We start from the raw sequence: 16,678 nt of genomic DNA on the forward strand, positions 1-16,678 counted from the left end.
AATTCAGGAATCTTTGCTACCCAACAGGTATATAATCAGCATCGCAACCTAATTTTAGAACATTCTTATTTTCCATAAAAGAAACTTTATATCTATTTGTGACCACTCCATTAGGGCTGTCCACCTTCCTAGTCAATTTACCCTGAGCCTAATTTACCATCAATCTGCCTTCTGTTACCCAAATTAGCGTGTTTCAGACATTTCATATTGTAAGAATCATGCGACAGGTTCTTGTGTGTCCTCTCCTCTCCCCTCCACTTCCTCTCCCCTCCTCTGCCCTCCCCACCTCCTCCACCTCTCCCTTTCCTTCTCCCTCTCATTTAGTTTCCAAGTGAGGAGAGTAAGTCATATGGTAATATCCGAGATGACTAGTCTTAACTGGATTTACAATCTCCATGGAAATACACCCCTGGGTATGTCTGTGAATGTGTTTCCAAAAAGGGTTAGCTGAAGAGAGAAGACCAACCCTGAAAGTGGCAGCACCATCCCACTGTCTGTGTTCCGGACTGAATGAAACAGGAGCAAGGAAGTTGGGCAACCAGGCTCACCTCTCTCTGCTTCCAGAGTGAGTAATGTCAGCTGCCTCAGGCTCCTGCTGCCCTTGCTTCCCACCATGATGGACTGTGTATCCTCGAACTGTAAGCCCAACCACATCTTTTCTATCTTTCGTAACCAAATTGGGAAAATAACTCCCATGGTGTGAGTAGTTAATTGTTTTGTATGCCAAGTAGTACTTTTATATTTTACCTATCTGGTGTGTATTTGGGCTGTCTCCACTTCTTGGCTACTATCAGCATCTCCTATGAGCTTTTAAACATGCTTTACTGTGGTATGTTTTCATTACTATGGATAACCTAGGGGTGGTACTGCTGAGTGACAGTGGCAACACTCTAACCCCCACCTGATTTGAGCAGCCGCCAGATGGGTTTCCAAAGCAGGCACACTGTTTTATAGACCCACCAGTGGCGTAGGGGAGTTCTAACTTTTTCCACATATGTGTCAGCACCTGTTACTGTCTGTCATTCTTACTCTCGACCCCCAACTGGAAAGTTAAATGCCATTGCTTCAGTTTGAATTTCCTTTACCCTAAATTACAGGAAGCATCTTCCATGTGTTTACTAGTCATCCATTTAGCTTATGTAAAGAAATGTGTATTCAAAGGCTTCGCTCATTAAAAAAAAAAAAAAAACATCTTTTTTCAACATTGAGACCTGTGCTGGTTAGTTTTAGGTCAATTTGACACAGGTTAGAGTCATTTGAGAGAGGTGGAAACCTCATTTGAGAAAATGCCTCCATGATATCAGGCTATAGGCAAGCCTGTTGATCATTTTCTTAATCTGTGTTTGTTGGGGAAGGACCCAGCCCATTGTGGGTGGTGCCATGCCTGGTGGTCCTGGGTTCTATAAGAAAGCAGGCCAAGGAAGCCATGGGGAGCAAGCCAGTAGGCAGCACCCCTCCATGACCTCTGCATCAGCTCCTGCCTTTAGGTTCCTGCTCTGTTTGAGTTCCTGTCCTGGCTTCCTTCAGTGATGAAATGTGCTGTGGATGTGTGAACTGAATAAACCCTTCCCTCCCCAGCTTGCTTTTGGTCATGGAGCTTTGTCACAGCAGTAGAGACCCTGACAAGACAAGTCCCAAGGGTTCTTCTGATGCTCTGGGTATGGGCCTTTCTCAGATCCATAGTTTGCAAACACTTTCTCCTCCTATGTGGATCCATCTGCCTTTGTGACAGTGTCCTATGAATATCTATTCTCATATCTATGTCACTGTATCACTCTTCTCTTGAGTGAAGCTTCTGAGATCTTTCTGCAGCCTGAATTAATGACCCAATCAAGTTACGGAAATTACTGTTCTTCTTCAGTGGTACAAAAGATGGATTCGAAGCCCCTGACCTTTGGTCGACAACATGGTTACATCTGATTATAAGCCCTGTTAATTCCATTTACATGTTCCTAAAGTTTACAAATATAACCGAGCCACCTTGATTCAGAGATTCAAGCAAAAGAAATGAAGTTGCTCCAGTCCTTCAGAAACACAGGAGGTGGGCTAAGATGCACTGTGTTCAAAATACAGAACGTCTCTGTAAGGAAGTGATGTTTTTCTTGGATCTCGAAAATATCTAAAATTAGCAGAGTATATTTTTTAAAGATGGATGGTAATTAAAATAAGAAAGGAGACATTGGCAAGATATTTTCACTTAAAAAAAAAAAGGTCTAACTCATGACTTTAATCTGCAGTAGAGATAACATCATCAAAGCTCAGGTTTTGAGATGAGTTTTTTTTTTTTTTTCCTCTAGGCGGACTTGAACCCAGGAAGTACAGGGCTCCATGCTTCTTAGGATTCAAAAGCGTGTGCTGAGAGAGTGCTCATTTTCAAAAGGTCACTTTTAAGAAGAGGCCGCCTTTCTTCCTCTTTTCTCCTGCCGCTTCCACCTGCACACTTTTACTCCCAGACCGTTTCCAAAGCACACACATTCACGCAGGCTGTCTGGCTCCTGCCGCTCACCAGCCCCCTCCTTTTTTGGCTGAGGAGCTCCATTCATGCGAGTCCTGTACATCGTGTCTCAATGAGACTCCGAGAGGGCTGCCAGCTCACCCAATTTTCCATGAATTAGGTCCTGACACTTCAGTGAGGGGAAAAGACAATGTCTGAACTTTTGCCAGCCTTGGCTCCCGGCCTAGTTCATGTCAGACCTTCTCCCGGCTACACTTAGACACAGCACTTCATACTTCTCAGACCACCAAACAAACAGGCCCTTGAATGCCTTCAACACTGGTTGTGGTTAAGGCTGCTGGGATGTTTTCCCAGCCTCTGGCACCCATTTGCTCCAGACTGTGCCCAGAAAGTTTTGTTGTTGTTGCCGCTGCCGCTCTTCTTGTTATTTTGTTGCCACTGCTGTTCTTCTTGTTATTTTGTTTTGTTTTTATTTTTATGAATGGCTTCAGTGAGAAAAACACAGACCAAATCATAATACTACTGCCATTCATAAAAACAGAAAGGAAGTAAACTGCCAGCTGGAAGCTTTCTGGGCAACAAACTGCAAGTTCCTTATCTGCCTCGCAGCATCGCTTAGCTCAGAACTGAGTGTTGAGACAGGGAGGCGGGGTTCTTACCATTCTTGGAAGCCAACGCACACTGGCCACTTCGTCTTCCTCAGGACCGAATGATGACTGCTTATTAATCTCTACACTGTTTTCATACATCTCGATAAATATATAATACTGCATGCATACATAGACACCCTACAGAAAGGTGAAAATCATTTCTATTTTTAACACCCAACCCTCTCTTCAGGGAAGGTATGTGTCTCATTGCTTTTATTTTCTCACCAGGAAACTAAGGCATAGAAACTTTCATCTTCCTGAAACGGAAACAACCTGAACTGATTAATTCTCTCTCCTGAGGAAACCCCTTCACTTCCACAGAACAAAGAGGTCCAGTCTAGAGCCAGCCCAAAAGGACGTGCTTTCTAACCTACTTGGGGTGGGGTTCACTCTCCTCTGTGTATCTCTCAGGAGCCCCCAGGGGCAGTCACTATGAGGGGTGGGGGGTGGGGGAGCCCTGCTAGGTCAGCTCTTAGATGTTGATTCCAATAGTCAATAGGACCCTTTGAGGTCCAGGTTTCCCACCTCACTTAGAGAGTGTTCTCTTTCTAATAGTAGAAGCTCTCTGTGAAATGTTTTTAAAGGCATGGATTCTATAATGATTGTTTTCTTCCAGAGGTAGCAACATCTTTCAAGGTGTTCAGACAATTCCGACAGTTCTCTTTCTGCTGAGTGTGTACGCACAACAGACTTGTTAGTGGGGGCATTTGGCTGGTATTCAGCCTTTCCATAAATGGAGAATTAGAATTCACCATAAGAGACTGACACCTTTCACAGAGCTTGTGTGAACACCCCCTCATTTAAACTTCTTGCATGTAGAGTCTAGATGCATGCGTACCTGTGGCGTCTCTGTTCACCTGTGTGTGCAATGCACAGGTGTGTGCATATGGAGTCTAGATGCATGTGCATGTGGGGTCTAGAGGCATGTGTATGTGTGACATCTGTTCACCTGTGTATGTACATGGAGTCTAGATGCATGTGTAGTCTTTTATTTTTTTTTTCCTCATAGAAAGGTTTAATGAGAGAAGAAGACTAGAAAAAGAGAGGAAAGGCCAGCCATGGGCACGTGGAGGAAAGGGGGGATAGGGAGAGAAGAGAAGAGTAAGGGCAGGAGAGAGTAGGAGTGCGTGTGGAGTCTAGATGCCAATGTGAGGTGCCTTCTATCTGAATACATTTTTTCACACTTACATATTTTATGTCTGCGTTCATACACAGAGGCTCATGTATGGCTGCAGTCACATATATGAGGTTAGAGGACAACTTGTGGGAATCAGTTCTCTTTTACCATGTAGGTCCCAAGGGACTCAGACTGTCCATCCGTCTTGGCAGCAAGAAGTCTTTATCCACCAGCTGCATGCATGGCCAGCCCTCTGTCTTACTTTCTGAGGCAGGGGCTTTCAATCAACCTCACTTATTTGGCTGGGCTGGCTGACCACCACCTTCCAGGGATCCGTCCGTCTGTCTGCCTGCCCAGTGCTGGAGTCAGGGCTGTGAGCCGTCATGCCTGGCTCTTATGTGAATGCTACAGGTCTAGAAGTTGTGACCTTGGACATATGCTTCAGTCACTTTACTCACTGACCCATCTCCCTGGACTCCAAACTTCTAAAATTCAACTCAGAAAGAAAAACCATCACCATCACCACCAAGAGCAATATCAAGAAACTTTGACCAAATGCTTTGTATTAATGGGACATAATCCTGTCAAGACAGAGAGGGGGCTCTCTAAAGCTTCAGCGTATAGCTGCCATACTGCTTAGCTTATCTAGGGCTACGTCAACCTAAACCCAAGGCAAAGAAATAACTGTGTTGACATCCACATAAACAGCTTAGGGGTCTGAATCCCATGACACTGTAAAACAAATATGAAAAAGGAAATGGCGTATTTTGGAGATTCAGAGACCCATACAGCAATAGGGCAAAGGGCAAAGTAGGTTTTTGTTTTTTGGTTTTTGTTTTGTTTTGTTTTTTTTCCCCTTCTTGGACACAGGGTTTCTTTCACTGTGTACCTTTGGTTGGCCTGGAACTTGCTATGAACACTAGGCTGGTCTTAAACTCAGAGATCTGCCTGCTCCTGCCTCTCAAGTGTTGAGATAAAAAGGCAGATACCACTACACTTGGCGTATGAATGGCGTCTATGTTTATGAGAGGAGATAATGTGGTTACTTTCATTATATTTTACTTTCACAAAAGATTTAGAAATCAATACTTGTTTCATTGACTTAAAAAACATTGTTTCTGGTCTTACACCGAATCATGTAACATTTTAAATTACTTACCTATTTACTTACTTGGGAGGGGGGGCAGGGGACAAGGTCTTATGTAGCCCAGGATGGCCTCAAATTCACTGTGTAGCTGGGGCAGATTTTGAATTCTACTGTGTACCACAATGCCACACCCAGCTCTGAAATGGCTTTAGAGCTTCATCTGGCGATCTGGTTATAGGATTTCCTAGAAGCTCCATAGCACGTAGTCACAGAAACGGAATTTTAAAAGCCGAATCACGGTGTTAGGCATTTCCTTTCCTAAAGGATAAATTTATTGGTAGTCTCCCATTTCTCCAGAACTACAAAGGGATGATGGTTTATGAGCTGGGAGCCCTGTGGTACTCAGCTGACTCATTTCTCTCCTGGACCCTGAAATACAGCACTGTTTTCTTGGCACCGACGTGCAGCTGACTTCAGCTGCAGCGTGATTCTCCTTAGAGGAGGCTTAATATTCAATCGGAGAAATGTTAACTATTCCCGATCGAGTTAGCTTGAATCGTGAAAACATTTTCAACTCTGGTGGAAGTGAATTCTTCCTTTTCCACATTCTCACACATCCTGGCTTTTCCCAAGGATGCCTTCCTGTTGGCCCTTCCCTAGTTTTCTGTGCATCCGTGACTCTTTTTTTTAGAATCCGTGAATTACGAGGTCTCCGCTCCTATTTTAGAAAAGCCATGTGGCTGGCTCCCAACTTACTCAATTCCAAACCAGAGTGGAACTTTACGTCAACCCCGGAATTATCCACCTTGGCTTCTCCAACAGGCCGTCTGTCACACTACGACTACACATTTTTAGCCTAGGACTGTCAGGCGTTTTCTAGGAGCATAGTTCTGAACCCTGCTTCCTCACATCACCGAACCAGAGCATCTTTAATTATAACTCAGGTGAGGTGATGACTGAAGTGGCTTAATTTTGTATTTCCATTGCCCAGATGGGAACTGTACAATACGTATTTAATGAAGTGATTTAATGCACATGGGCCCAACATAAACCTCACAATGGCCACCTGAAGTAGTAACATTCAGTTTCACAGGTGTAGGCGATATGACTTTCAGAAAGCTCGAAGGGCACTTGTTAGGCAATTCCAGTTCTAGCCCAGAGTACCTGGTCCACATCCCCATCTCCATACCACATGGCCCCGGGGTAGGCCTTTGGGCAATCATTCAGTTTACACCTATTTTAATTTTTAAAAAAATGAAAGTCAGTGTTTTGGCAACTTGCTTGAAAAGTTATGATTTAAAGAATATATAACTAAAATACTTCTGAGACCATTGTTTCATGAGGGGAAAAGATGGCCAAATGAGAAAACTGTATTTTAAAGTAACAATTTTTTTACAGGTCAGGATTAGAAAGAATGTCTCCAATATATTTTAAGGAGAAATCAGCATTAGAAAACTAATTTTTTTTATAGTAACTGTTTGGCTAAGAAGAGTTTTTTGTCATAAGTTCAAGATGTCAAGGCAGGCACAATGGTACACGCTTATAATCTCAGACCTAGGAAGGCTGAAGCAGGAAGATCCTTAGTTTGAGGCTAGTTTAGGCTACATGAGAAGGCTCAAGTGTTTTACAAATCAAATAGCATCTTGTTTCTCCTTAGACTTCTAGGAAAATAGAAATTCCACCTCATTAAATATGACTAGCTACAACCCTCTCTTAATCTTTGTATTTCTCTCTCATTCCTCACGTAAGCCTTCGACTGCAAAGGTACTTGTGATAAACACTAGTGAATTATTTATTACCTTGTCTTACTTTTGGTTGTCACTTGCTCTTATATTTGATTATAGAACGAATGCTATACATTTTATGGTATGTACAACATAGGAAGTGTAAGACAGAGCTTCTACAATGATGGAGTTTATAATCTCATATTTTATTGTGTGGAATTAAAGTGTCAGGCAGGATGAGGATGCTTGCCCTCTCTACGGATGCTGGATAGAAGCTCATCCATCCTCAGACTGCTATCATCTCACTCCTATGGCTTCCTATGAAGAGATGCGTAAGTTTCTTGCCTTTAATCCCTTGTCCTTGATGGTCTCTGTACTCACTTGCTGATGCCACTAGGAATGTGCCCACCCATGACACTCAATTTTTACCCATGGTACATTGCTTTGCTACACAGAAGAAGTTATTTAGAACACCTCATTTCGAGCCCACTTATACATATAATGTTTATACATATTTATATCTGACGAGTCTCAAATAAATCAAAGAAAATGACTGTTGGCTTTGGGAATGCAAGGGAACCCCAACTCCAGCTGACTAGCAAGGATATATTTTTTTCGGATATAGCCAGCAAATTGATGACATACCTTCTCCAGTGATAAATTCTGTGAGTCAGAAGTTGGTCAGAGTCTTGTCTTTCTACCCTGTTTTCTTATATCCTCCCTCTTTTCCCTCCCTTCCCCTCCCTCTCCCTCCCTCCCTCCCTCCCTCTCAGAACCACAAGAATAAGAGGTGATGCTTCAGTAATGAAATGTCCAGCCAAGCAGTGGTTCTCAACCTTCCTTTAATACAGTTCCCCTTGTTGTGGTGACCCCAGACAACAAAATGATTTTCATTGCTATTTCATAACTGTCATTTTGCTACTGTTATGAATCGTAGTATAAATATTTGATATGCAGGGTATCTGATATGCACCCTCTGTGAAATATCATTTGATCCCTAAAGGGGTCAAGACCTGCAGGTTGAGAACGGCTAAGCCAAAGGAAGAAAAAACAAACAAACAAACAACACCACTAACATGTTCTTCCTTCATGCTGAACTAATTTCCCTGTCGGGCAACAGGACCAGTTCCTGCAAGTTAACCCATTCCCGATTCTTGAGAAAGATCCCTTTGTGTCCCCAAACAATAGCTGGAAGGGAGGCAAAGGGGATGAGTTTGGGTTTATTCAATTGGCTTTCACTATACTGGCCTGTCCCTGGTGGCTGGTGGGAACCCCTCCCTGGCTCTGAAATTAAAGCACAGGCTTGTCCTTGTGTGTTGCTTTGCCCTGCGTTTGTGGGCCGTGTCTGATGAGGTAGACCAGTCCTCCTTTTACACTGTACAGATGTCAGCTTTACAGTTACCGTGAGATAGATGGCTTTCCTGGCTTGTCTGGGCTATCTCTGGAAACTCAGCCGAGTCCATTCACTTCACCATGGACTGAAGAGTGAAGCCATTCCTGACACCCAGTGACTCTGTCACGCTGTGATTTATTGTCCCCACAAGAGTTCCAGAGGTGACGGGTAGTAAGCAAATTAATAATGCTAAGCTTCTGCCCACACTCAGGAATCGGACAGTGCTGACAGGCTTTTAATGGGAGTCAACCGGAGTTCTGCTCAGTTACACGGAAGAAGAGCAGAACCCCAGGGTGTGTAGGGGCCCCCCTGAGCCCGCGATAACTGCTCTCTTTGTTTTAGGCTGCTCTTCCGACTCCCTGTCAGTTCAGCTGGGAGGATCCCAACTGTATGAACAAGTTGTCTATTGAAATGAGATGCTTGTCTCCCTACGAAGGCTGTGGTGTAAAGTCCTTGGCTCTAGATAACACACACTCTGGTATGTCTGGACTTGCTGCCAGCTACCTGTACGCACCTCTGATCTTGGAGGGAGTGTTAGTGCTGTAACTTTTTTTTTTTTTTTAAATAAAGGAAGGAGGTTGAGGAGGCACTGATTGTGTTTGCTTTTTCAGGATGTGGAAGCCGGTTAGGTTGTGCTAACAAGGCAACCTTTTGGGCCTTGGGGTAGGGCTGGGATTCCGTCCAAGAAACTCAACTGACTTTGCAAAGTTTGGAGAGTATACTATCTTGGTACCCGAGGAGTTCTACTGGGAACGGACTTCCAAGATAGTGTTATAAGATGCAGTTTCGGAATAAGAAAAGACCAGAGGTGGGGTCTGGGACTCACTCTGCACAAGGAGTATGTACGGCTCCTTAAGGAACTTAAATGTCGCTTTCCTCATCGGTGTAATGTGGATGCCTCGCTGGCTTGTTGGGGGTAACTAAATTGGAAGTCACTAAAGTGCACAGTGCAACTGCGGGCGGTAGGAATGTAATAAACACCACTTAATAGCACTAGGGCGGGTGGCTGCTGCAGGGGCGGTGCGGGTAGCAGCAGCGGCAGGGGGCGGGTAGCAACAGTGTTTATGATTTCATTGTTCAGTATCAAAGACCTTGGTGGCACCCTTGGGAGTGATCCCAGGGCTCTGCAGGACGCACTTAGAGTGCACACAGTCCTCCCATTTAAGGTTAGCCACTGGAGCCTTGTCATTGTTGCGGCCTTTAGGATTCTGGTTTTCAGCCTTCCAGGAATATTCATGGCCACCAAAACAGAGTGTTTCATGTGTTTTGTTTGGCACCCCCCCCCCCCAGGACTATGGAAGTTCCCCTTGTATTGTGTGATGCAAAGTTCAGAGGCGCACAGTTCAGAGATATTATCTAGACTCACTTCCTTCATTCAGCACTAACCTGGTTATTTAAAGCACCCAATTAGTGGACAGAGCTGCCCTCCCCAATTAATCTTAAGGAAAGGGGAATAATGAATGAAGTCTCTCTCTCTCTCTCTCTCTCTCTCTCTCTCTCTCTCTCTCACACACACACACACACACACACAGAGAGAGAGAGAGAGAGAGAGAGAGAGAGAGAGAGAGAGAGAGAGAGAGAGAGCGCATTCACAGTATTCAGAGGAATCAGTACTTAATAGTAAACCTGCTGGTTAACAGTGGCTCACAAACTACATTTGACCTATGGGTTCTGTTTATCAATGGATCTAGTCAGTAAACACTGAAGTAGTATGCATTAGGCATCAATGAAAATTCCCTGAAGCTTTTTCCTAGTACTGCTATAACATGATACTGCAAGAATGTAGCCCCCCCGAAGCACCCAGCGCCTGCCTGCAAGGCTCAGCTTCAAGTCTTTCCTGTTCTCCTACCTGTAACACTCGGGACGGGGGTGTCTAGGAAAGAGAGGCGGTCTTCAAAATGTACCACTATAGGGGATTTCTTTAGAAAGAAGCATGCATGTTATTAAATTTCTTGCTGGAGAGATGGCTCAGCTATTAAGGGCACCTACCGCTCCCGCAGAGGGTCTGGGTTCGGTTCCCAGTACCCACACCAGGGCAGCTCACTAATGCCTCTAACTCCAACTCTAGGGGAGCTGACACCTCTGCTGGCTTGGCGGGGTTACTTTCTGCTGGGCTTCCTGTAAGAGACAGCTCTTTTCCGTCTGCTCTGCAGTGCCCTTAAGTCCTTCAGAGAACGGCTGCTTAGTTACCTCTGAGTGGCTGAGTCTGTCTCCTGAAAACCGTATGGCTTCTCAGGCTCATTCCAGGTCAGCTAAGAGAATGCAAGAAGTCAAGTGTGACAACTGCCAGGCTGCCAGGTAGGGGACTTTCAGTTCCAGTCCTTCAACCTATACGTAGATCACAGTCGACTTGCAAACCTCCAGTTATATGAAGAAGGTTACATGTCAGCAAAAAAGCTCTCTATGGCACTGGGAAAAACAGGGCCATGACAAAGCATGGTAAAACTTCAGGGGGCCAGGGGTCTTCTGAAGGCAAGCTTTGCATTCTCCGGGTATGGCCACCACATATTAGACAGTAAAACATAGAATGCCAACATGCCAGTGGGCTGCACAGAACAAACGTGGCATGAACTCCAGTAGTTCTCTAATGAGAAGCAAAAACAAAGTATAAAATGATGCTAACTCTATTAAACAATGTGGGCATTGCTATGATACCGAGAAAAATGAGTACAGGACACGGGACTCCTACAATGCTAGTTTAACCCTCTCTATAATTTATGAATGCTCAGAAAGCCGCCACTGTGAGAAGCTGTGCCCCGTTTACTGGGCTGTGTGGAGCAGTAGCTCTCCCAGAATGCTCACTTTTGTTAAAACGCTCATGCCACATTCTCTTTAGGTGGCTTTATTTTAGGAGCGGTGAGGATTCTCTTCTCTCTGAAGGGGTGGCGTGAATACATAGGTAATTTTGTAAACCATGTGTGAAGAATTTGAGCAGCTGACAGATACTTAGAAACCATTCAGGATTAACAATACTGTCAGAAAGAATGTTAGGAAAAGAAGCGGAAGTGTGGGATGTGATGGTTGATCTGCAGGGTCAGCTGGACTGGAGTGACCATCACCAGGGAAATATACTTCTAGGTCTCTGTAAGGGCATCTCTCAAGACCTTTCATGAGGAGGAAGAGCACTCTGAAAGCTGGTGGTGCCGTTCTATGGGCTAGGGTCCTTGGCTGAAGGAAAAGGGAGGGGAGAGAACAGGAGGACCCCTCTTTCCATTTCTCGGTTGCAGCCATGATTGTTCTACTTCATGGGCCCTAGGCTGTTCCTTTCACTTGAGAACCTGGACGCCCAAAGCCAAGAAATAGTTGAAAAGTGAGACTAATTAAACGACACAATATTTAACTAGCTAATCCAAGAGCCAGGGACTCAGACAAACCACAGTGTCTTGGATTTGTTATGTATTTCAGTTTGCTATTGATGGTGTCAGTGTTCCCCCATCAGCTAATAGATCCCATGTTCAAAACTGTAGAGGGGAAAAAAAAACACCTATAGATGTTTCATTGGCAATTTGTATGCTAAAGATGATGTGAGTGTTTGGACACACTGGGAAAGATATGTAGACCTCCCCACCCACAAACACGTATATTCATAGACGCATAGCTGTAAACTCTGTTGGCTCCTGGCTCCCGTTCTTGTAGCCCTTGATAAACAGGAGAGTTATAATCATATAAAAGGTCTTTATAGGAGTGAAACTCTTTCAACATTGGATCGCTTTATATCGTTGTGAGACAGTGGTTTAGGAGGAAAAAAAGAAGGAAATTCCAAGATGTGAATGGTATTTAGACCTCTTAATTTTTTTTTCCTTCAAAGGAAGAGATAAAAAAAAAAAAAAAGAACAAAATCATGTTTTCCTATCCAGCGCAATGGCATGCAGAAGGACCATGGGCAAGAAAGTAACGTTGCAAAGACTAAATTGAAGAGCCCAGTGCCTCTTGCCCCTTTCAGGGAACATGTGGGTCTAAAAGAAGGAAAATCCAGTATAAAAACAAAACAAAACAAACAAACAAACAAACAAAAAACCACCACCACAACAACAACAAAACAAAAAACAAAAGCATTTTTGTTTGATGCTGAACAAAAAGCAAGCTTGAAAATTTGGGGCTGCCGCACAAGTGAATGAAGAAGACCGATGTCTCTCCCTCCAGCGCAGCTCAGACCCACCATCTCAGGGGCCTCATGCTAACTCTGCACGAGGATGCTAGGTATCAAAACACCCAGTTAACAGCAAAGCTCGCCAGTAAACCTTCCTTTTCTCAAAGCCTTAAACAAATAGTGATGCCTTGTTCAATGTCACCTTTCTTGCCCTTCCCAAGTTTCAAAATTCAAGGTGATACATAAGATTTATGCCGTTAGAAAAAAAAAGATATTGATTATTTCACATATAGAACTTTGGTCGCCTTTTCCTTTCCCAAAGTCAGTTTCTGTTATTGATTTTTCCCAAAGGTTAGGAACAATATATCAAGGAAATATTACCTAATACTTGGGGCTTGCATAGGAAACTTGCATTTCCGCTTTTCATTCTTTGAGAGGAGGAAATAGGCTATTTAGTTATTTCGGAGGCACAGAGTCTGCAAAGGGGCTGGCAGGAGGAGAGACAGTCAGGGTACCTCTTCAGGCTGAGTGTCACGGACTGTGTAATTTCAGCAGGCAAAAGCAGAGAGAGCTTATACGAGCGCTGGCTCCTCCAAGCTCTCTCCTCTGCACCCATTAGAGTTGGAAGTGAGCCAGGCCTGCAGAAGGGCAGGTGTGGGCACATTTTTCAGTCTTTTGTAGACAGTCCCAGAAGGACTGGGGTGGTGGTGTTGGCCATGTCCTTTGACTTAACTCCAGGAGTGAGGAGGAGCAAACCGGAGAACCCTGTCTAGAGGTCAGTAGACCCCTTTCAGAGATTTATTTACAAACCAAGGAAGAGTGAAGATAGATTACTTCCTACTGTCCAGCCACAGGAAAGACACATCTGTGCAGACATAAGACATACATCAGAGAACAAAGGAGCTCCTGGAGGCACCTCTTTCTTAGAAGCATCCAACTATGTCAGGACTCATACACAATACCGTGGGCTCCGAAAATGGCCTCTGCCGGTTTAGCTTCTCTGAACTGTCACCCCCGTCCATCTTTCGAGATTTTCTTTCACCTATGGACCATAGAACAATTTCTGTTTCCTACCCAAACACCTTACACTTTGGTGCATGCTACGTCCCGACACTTCACCAAAGTTCATTTAATGGATCAGCGACTTACTGAGGCAAGGGCAGCCAGCCAGTTTAGCCAGCGGCTCAGTGACTTGATTGAATAGTCTCCTCCAAGTCAACTTTCAACTGAGTTTTGTATAAAATGGACTAGAAGCAGGCATTCCTCAGAGTGCTTGACAGAAATGGCTTGAAATACCTTGAAGATTTATTTCCCAGTGTGGATTAGCTACTTCAATATACATCCTTTTAGAAAGATCTAATTGAAATAGATTTTGTTTTTACAAAAGAAAAAGAAAGAACGAAAGAAAAAGGAAAGAAAAGAAAATCAAACCAAGGTGAGTCTTTAAAGTTAGCAACATCTTCCTAGGATCTGGGAGGGGTTGGGAGAAGGAAAAGAATATGACCAAAATGCACAGCATGAAAAATCTTTTTAATTCAAAGCAATTAGCAATGTCTTCCATTTGTCTTCAGATGTGAAGATGTGGTGGTGGGGGTCGGGGGTGAGCTCCAAAAGGAAAGCAATCCTTGCTTTCCATAGCAGATGTGTTGAGGGCACCACCTCCCCACTGCCACAAGGGAGATGGGGACCTGAGGTAGCCTGGTCAGAGTTGCTCACAGCCCCCTCCTCCTAAGGTTGACATAGGAAATGACTCCAAGAGCAAAGAAGTGGAAGCCCTTGTAGGCTCAGTGTTCAAGACTATACAAAAACTAGGATCATTCCCTGGATGTTTTGTTTTAGATTCTGCAAGTTTGTTGTACACGGTCCAAGTTTAAATTTTTAAAAATTTAGAAAATGCAAAAGCTTAAAGTAAATGAGGGGTTAGGTTGTTTGGTTTGAAGGTCAGAATGTCTGTGACTGGGTCCTGTCAGTGAGGAAGGAAGGGATGGAGGAAGAGGATATTAATGAATGACATCCAATGAGTTCTAGCTTCTAAGTGGAGAATCAGAAGACACTTGCACTAATCTAGTAAAGACTTTGAAAAACCCACATCACAAGGAAAAATCCCAGCTTCTAACCCATTTTCTGTTCCAAAGTCTCTCTGACGCATTAAGCAAATCTCTTAAGTTCTCTGGCTTTCACTTCTCCCGTTCGAATGGAGATCACTCTCCAATTCTGCAAAGCGCAGATTTTTGTTCCTTAATTACCAGGTCACTTCAAAGGGCTGGTTCTTTTCAGTGTGCTTTATGTATTGGGCAGCAGAACTGAACAGCAGAAGGACCCAAAAGGCATACAGGCTGTTTAGGGAACACCCCACAGTCCATACAGGGTCATGATTCCTTTCACAGGGCTTAGATGGTACCGCACCGGAGGACATTTTGAGAAACCATCTTGTGTTTCTCACACACAAGGGAAACCAATTCAGTTCCTCTAAGTATGGTGGTCATTCTGAAGTGAGGGAAGAAGAAGCCATTTGTAAAAAGTAATTTGTTTTTTTTTTAGGTCTGGATCAAAGGTTGGTTCCAAACCTGTGCTATTTTTTTCTTTTAAAATTAGTGATAGAACTCAAAAGTTCTGAAAGAGCCGCAAAGCAGTGCATTTCCTCCTGACTTTACAGAAAGGAACCCCAGTGATCCACCTTGCTCACACTACAGTCCAGCAGCAATGCTAACACAGTTAACAGTGGCCAGAGGCTGGATGTAAGAAGACCTTTGTTTTCTTTCTCGAATTGCTGGGTGCATTTTTCTTATCCCCCTAGCTCCCTCCAAGCCACTGTCAAGGGCTGCCTGAAGGGAGTTTGACTGTGACAATGGGGCTGTTTCAGAGCTCCTGGCTGTGGCTGGTGATCCCCCAAGAACACTTCCTTTGTGATCTTTGTAGTTAATAAGACTGTAAACCAGAATCCGAGCTGATTGAAGGTGGGTTTAAAGGGCAAGAGAAAAATGGTGCTGGTTTAATGATTAAATGAACGCTTACTACTGAACATTTCAGTCACCATCTTTTAATGTTTAAGTCAATGCCCGTAGAGAACGTGCCAACTGTGAGCAGGTGGGGAAAAAGAAAGAAAGAAAGAAAGGAAGGAAGGAAGGAAGGAAGGAAGAAAGAAAGAAAGAAAGAAAGAAAGAAAGAAAGAAAGAAAGAAAGAAAGAAAAAAGTTCACCTTGTGGCTCACAGAGGGAAACGGGTGCTGTGACTTTAAATCCCCAGAGTGAGCTTTGCTCTCCACTCCTCTCCCTACCTCCCAGGAATTGATTCTACAAAGTTAAACACATAATTTGTAAAGCTATTGAGAAGTAAACTCCTTGTCCGCAGTAACTGGAGTAGTTGCCAAATGCAGATAAATCTTCAACCCCAGTAGGAAGCCCCATGCTGCTCAGAAAACAAATGCGGGGCTGCAGGCTGCCCAGTCGTTCCCTCTCGCTTAGGGCTTCTGGGGAAGGGGAGGGGTGCTGGGATTAACACTTAAAAAAAAATCAGCACTTCCTTAATAAACTGCGTGATTTAGTGGAGACACTGATGGTCCTGGGTTAGCATTCCTGAGAATGGAGTAATTATTTTGAGCCGAGCAAGTGCTTAATGAGAATAGAGGCTGTGCTGCTCAGAGATCCCTGGGTAATATATTATCCTCTGTAATTTCTTCCCAAAATAGACTTAATGGAAAGAGGATGCCTAATATCTCCCTTCTCTAAGGAAGTGTCCCCCAGTACAACAGAAGCTGTCTTTCTAAAAACAGCTTTGTGGGCCTTCAGTCAATAGCTCTGTTTCATCCCCTCTCACTTCTTACTTCCGCCTTGCAAGAACCTATGTGGTGACAGGCACATCCACCTCCTGGTGCACAGAGCTGAAAATGCCTAGGCTCTGCATTTAACTTCCCTTCACTCCATAGGAGTCAAGAACGGTGCGTCAGCCTAGGATTGGCCTTCATTCAGGGAGCAATCACTAAGTGCCTACTGTGTTTGAAGCTCAGACACAAAATGCAGATAAGGACAGTGTTCCCGGAGTGGAATGACATAGGTGCAAGAGTGGGAACTCTGGTGTCCAGAGTCATCTTGGTCTTGGCCACATAGGTGAGATGGGGCTGGGGTAACTCTCCCAAAGACTTGGAAATGAATATCTTAGGGGT

The 16,678-nt window shown here is 44.1% G+C and overlaps 1 protein-coding gene across 2 annotated transcripts in view; it reads right to left on the reverse strand.

Annotated features, from left to right (window-relative positions):
* Hmga2 (high mobility group AT-hook 2) overlaps positions 1-16,678 on the reverse strand; it is a 121,846-nt gene that overhangs the window by 14,894 nt on the left and 90,274 nt on the right. The window lies entirely within an intron of this gene.

The sequence above is a fragment of the Rattus norvegicus genome, chromosome 7 (assembly GCF_036323735.1).
Source record: "Rattus norvegicus strain BN/NHsdMcwi chromosome 7, GRCr8, whole genome shotgun sequence".
NCBI lineage: Eukaryota > Metazoa > Chordata > Mammalia > Rodentia > Muridae > Rattus > Rattus norvegicus.